Raw genomic sequence first — 5447 nt, forward strand, 5'->3', positions numbered from 1 at the left:
CATTTACCAGAATGAATTCTGCCCCGCAGCGTAATGTCCATGAACAGTATAAACCATTAGTTTTAAAACCTGCTTAAAACGCCTTGAAATTATAAACTTAGACTACATCATGATGCGCTTCAATCAACGATTGATATACTTCTACCAGATTATCTCCCAACCCTTAAATAGTTTGTTCAAACACAAAAACAATATAAATCCAGTTAATAATCAAACTAACCTAAAATCTGTGTGGACGATGACACTGTTTTTATCTGCTCCGTGTGCCCGGTTCACTTGCTGTTCCAGCAACTTCCACTCCATCATCAGCTTTAGTAAAATAACCTGATAGCAGGGGAATTTACTAAATCATGTTTTTTATGTTGTTTGTATTTGACGTTTTCGTTTTTTGAGCCCCTCTCTCTTTTAGAATTGCTGACATTTTTACTTGTTGAATGTTGTTCTTTGCTCGCGACCATTTCCAGATTACGCCAGAACAAAGTGAAGAGAGGTGAATGCAGACATACTGGGCAGAGAGTAGAATGTCAAACAATATCGCTCTCCTTTAATCCTGGGATGACATCATAATGAGGAGGAGGGACCCTGCTTGGAGAAACACACCGCCATTTTCACTGAGTGTAGCTCCAGACAGATGCGTCTGAGCTGAGACCTCAGTGTTTTCGCCGTCGCACATTATGACTGTGTGATTATGAGACTATTGTCTCTGCGCCACTCTGTGATTTGAGCTTGTGCTGGTGGAATAGGACTGTCAGTGGCAGGAACTTCCCCCGTCGAGCGCCGGAAGACTGGACACACACACACAGCTGCCCCAAACCCTCACAATCAGGCTGCGGAGCGTTACACTGACTGGAGGTTCGTGGAGGGACGAGGAGGAACAAACCCTGTTACGGTTGTGTGTGATCTGGATGCTCCGCAGAACGGTAAGATGTTGATCATGCTAACGAGCTAACAGTTAACTCACGCTCAGCTCCTGACCGAGGCTCGCTGGGAGTGTCGGAATACCTGTCAAGTGACTGTTTACATCGCTTTTAAACGACACAGAGATCGCTCTCTCTTTATTAGAGCTGGTTAATCGTTTGGATGGGTGCTCAGGGGTTTGATATTGAGAGTCAGATGTGTGATATTAAGTCAGAGAGGGAGTAAGGGAAGGCAAAAGCCCAGTCAGGCCATGACACACAGCAGATGAGTGTAGTCACTGCACCAGAGAGCTGTCTATATAGAGCTGATACAGCCCTAAACCATCCAGAGAATCAGTGTTAAGTCATTGTTAGTCACTGCACCAAAGATGTGTTCATGATACAGCCCTAAAACATTGGTGCTCAATCCTGGACATTTTTGAGCCTTTATTGAATATACCCAATTTATATCATAAGTTGCAGTGCTGGGGTCTTCCAGGATTGAGGACCACTGCCCTAAACCAGAATATCAGTGTTAAATAAGCTGAAAAACACTGCAACGGGAATCAGACTATGAACCATTTCTCAACCTGTGATAAAGTATTTCTGCAATAATAATAATAATTGTTATAATATATATATATATATGTGTGTGTGTGTGTATGTATGTATGTATTGTATGTGTATGTGTATGTGTATGTGTATGTGTATGTATATATATACTCACAGTGGTGGCCAAAATAATTAGAACACTTGGCATATTTAAGAGGATTCAGTTGTTTTTGTTGAATTGGCCATTACAATTACAATGTCTGAACTACCTGTGACAGAAGGAATCTGCTGGGACATTAAAAATGATGGACTGGCCCCCTCAAAGTTCGGACCTCAACCCCATCGAGCTAATTTGGGGCGAGTTGGAAAATAAACTGGACAGATCTATTGTACATTCAAAGGAAAGCCTTTGGCTTGAGTTGCAGAAGGCATGGGATAACATTAGTGTTAAAGTTCTCAGGAAATATATTGACACTATGCCAGAGAGATGTGCAGCTGTAATTGCTGCAAAAGGTGGACATACCAAATAACAAAAAGTCTAAATAAAAACAGTACGACTCACTTCATCTGTTATTTGTTGTGCTCAGAGGCAGAGCAAACATCTGCATGTTTCATGAACATTATGAAATGAAATCATGCATTATTTAATGAGCGCATATCACATTTTTCTTCAATATCGCACAGCCCTAACACACACACATTTATACACACAGCTTTTTTAAAAAGACTGCTCACCAAGGCTGTATTTATTTGATCAAAATAAAATAAAATTAATACTTTTATTCAGCAAGGACACATTAAATTGATCAAAAGTGACAGTTAAGACATTTGTTACAAAATATTTCAAATAAATGCTGTTCTTTTGAAATTCATATTCATCAAAAAATCCTGAAAAATGTATCATGTTTCCACAAAATTATTAAGCATCAAAATCTTTTCAACACTGGTCAAGAACCAATATTAAAAACCGAGCACCAAATCAGCATATTTAAATAATTTCCGAAGGATCACGTGACAGTGAAAACTGGAATAATGGCTGCTGAGAAGTCTGCTTTGCATCATAGGAATATATTGAATTTTAAAATATATAAAACAAATAATATTGTAATAATTTTTCACAATATTAATGTTTTTACAGTATTTTTGATCAAATAAATGCAGTAGTGAGCATAAGAGACTTCATTCAAAAATGTTTTTGAACCCCAAACATTTAAACAATCTCAGCTATGTCTGAAATGCATTCAAACTTATCCGTAACCATTTGAAATAATTTTGCTGATCACGACTCAGCTCTCTAGTTAAGTTTTTCTCTATTAAGAGCTGCCTAATTCTCTAATAAATGTCTTAATGAGCTGGTTCTGCTGGTCTCAGATGACGCCTTTAAATAGGAGCTTGTTAGACCATTGACTGAGTGATGAATAGTATCAAATGAAATTGAGTGCTTCAAGGAATTGGTTTTAATTGTTTTGAATAAAACGCATCATCTTTGTCTCACCAATATCGTTGAACCCACTGTAATCCAAATATTTGATTAAAAAAAAGAACTGATTTCATGAAGAGCTTGGAATCGTCTGAGCACAAAGTGCTTGATCTTGCTGCATGACGTGGATCTTTTGTAGTTAGTATGCAGATGGCTTGCTCTGCTCAGTTGACATACAGTCCGTCTTTGCTCAGTGAAAGCATTTGTGTTTTGGTGAAGGAGATGCAGTCTCTGAGCGGTGTGAATGTGTGGCCAGCTGCGAGCTCGGGCTCCGCTGCAGTGGCTTCTCAATGAGAAGGTGGCTGGTTCTCCTCTGGGGAATCAATGGGGCAGTTATAAATTTGGCTTCTCACAGGAACACAAGTACAATTTATAGCCACTCATACTCTCGTGCTGCTGCAAAGTGCCTGATTGAACTGAATGTGTTCATCTGTGGGATGTGACTTCTGTGTGATGGAAATGTGACAGTTTTTTGTTTTATGGGCTATGTAGGTTGCTTTACTGTTGTGGAGCTAGAGGTTTTATAGCTGATATTCATATCAAGAAGGCAGGCGGCAATTTTCCAATATAAAGCCAATATATAGTCCTGCAAAGTGCATTTTGTTTCTGACAACAGGTGAGATTTACACATTTATGAAATGAAAATTAGTTTACACAACATTTACTCAAAATGTACACACACACACACACTAAAAACATTTATTATCCATTGACTATGCTGTCTGTAGAATTTGAAATTGACACAAGACTGGGGTTTATGAGGGAACTGAAAGCTAATAATTATATTGATTTATGAATTAAATTATGTAATTAAATTATTTCATTTAATTATTAATTTATTTAATAACTAATTACATTTAATAACAAAAAGCATAAATGTACAATTAAAAATAAGTAATATTAAAATAAAAGCAATTAAAATAAAACACTTAATATTAAATATAATAATAAAATATTAAATATATGATTCACTTGCCTGCATTAATCAGCATCTGAGAACCATGCAAATGTGTTGTTTAATCACTGAAACATTAACTAAAAATCTCACAATTTAAATAATTATTTTAGGTCAAAGAGGTTTGGTTGATAAAAATGTTTGGGAATCCCTCATATATATATATATATACATCATAGGTTCCCAGATTCATATACCATGGTATTTGCATGTAAGTCAAAGAATAAATTATATTATCATGATAAATGTACAAAAACACAAACTCACACTGCTATTTTGTTGTGTTTTTTGTTTGATTTATTATTAGTCTTCACACTAGGAAGGTTTTGGACACAATAAACCTGATTTTGTAGGTTCTCCATTAAAACTAACATCACACAGAGAGTTTCTTGATTCATTGTTTCTGCTAACACTGTTTCTCTTCCTCTTTGTTCATGCACAGCTGATACTTAAAAATACAGACATCAAGATGCTTCCCGAAAAATAACAGAAAGAAGGTGAAGTTTGAGTGTGACTCTGCTCTAATATTCACAGCAGTGTTTGAGAAATCAGAGGTGCTGGCGTCTGTGAAGCTGAGTGGGTTGGACTGAAGTGTCAGGGCAATCACACTCTGATGCAGAGTTCATTTAAATGAAGCACCACACTGCAGTTTCTCATGGTGGTCTCTACTCAAGGCAAAATGAGGCCATCGAGGACGCAGACACCAACCTTAGATACTCAGTGTTAATGTTACCTCTTGCCAACAACATTATCCTGTAGATTGAGATTTCACATTCACAGTACTGATCAAAAGTTTGGTAGGAAGAGTTTTTTTTTTTTAATGAAATGAATGCTTTCTTTCAGCAAGGATGCATTAAATTAATCAAAAGTGACAGAAAAGACATCTATAATCTTACAAAAGATATTTATTTCAAATAAATGCTGTTCTTTTTAACTTTATTCATCAAAGAATCCTTAAAAATGTATCATAGTTTCCACAAAAGTATTAAGCAGCACAACTGTTTTCAACATTGATAATAATAAGAAGTGTTTCTTGAGCATCAAATCAGCATGTTAGAATGATTTCTGAAAGGACACTGAAGATTGGAGTAATAATGCTGAAACTAAAAACAACTTTAGTTAGTCTGAACTGAAACCATGAATGAAACGGAGTTAAATTGACATGTTGTTTAGATCATGATGCAGGGAGGATGTCAAATGTTTCACTGAATAACACTTTAAATTTTGCTCTGTTTCTCATGCAAAGCTGTTACATGACATTAGAAAGCTTGGAATATAGCACACAATATGGATGGATTATTGTATGGATTATTATTATTAGGGATGGGTATCGTTAAGGTTTTAATGGTATTACTACTCTTACATGTCCTGCAATTTAGCAACAATAAAGACGGCATCTTACAACAATCACCGATTGAGCTGATTCTGACGTTAAGTTTGGGTTTTAGGGAGGAACGAGTGCGCACCGCTGTGAAGGAAAAGAAGTTGCGCAATACGAAACGCAGCGAGTTTTTAATAGCTTTACCTCATGTCTTCTTTTGTATAATCCTTAGAAGCCAAAATC

The 5447-nt window shown here is 36.5% G+C and overlaps 1 protein-coding gene across 6 annotated transcripts in view; it reads left to right on the forward strand.

The window, feature by feature from the left end:
• Positions 1-585: 585 nt before the first annotated feature.
• The window catches only part of LOC107698151 (kinesin light chain 1), a 52190-nt gene continuing 47328 nt past the window's right edge, over positions 586-5447 (forward strand). For 5 of the 6 annotated variants that reach the window (XM_016499101.1, XM_016499102.1, XM_016499099.1 and 2 more), the window contains exon 1: positions 586-920. The gene's annotated coding sequence lies outside the window, so the exon portion shown is untranslated. The remainder of the gene's footprint in view (positions 921-5447) is intronic. The other variant, XM_016499104.1, reaches the window with a different exon arrangement.

The sequence above is a fragment of the Sinocyclocheilus anshuiensis genome, unplaced genomic scaffold (genome assembly GCF_001515605.1).
Source record: "Sinocyclocheilus anshuiensis isolate Anshui unplaced genomic scaffold, SAMN03320099.WGS_v1.1 scaffold1734, whole genome shotgun sequence".
Taxonomy (NCBI): domain Eukaryota; kingdom Metazoa; phylum Chordata; class Actinopteri; order Cypriniformes; family Cyprinidae; genus Sinocyclocheilus; species Sinocyclocheilus anshuiensis.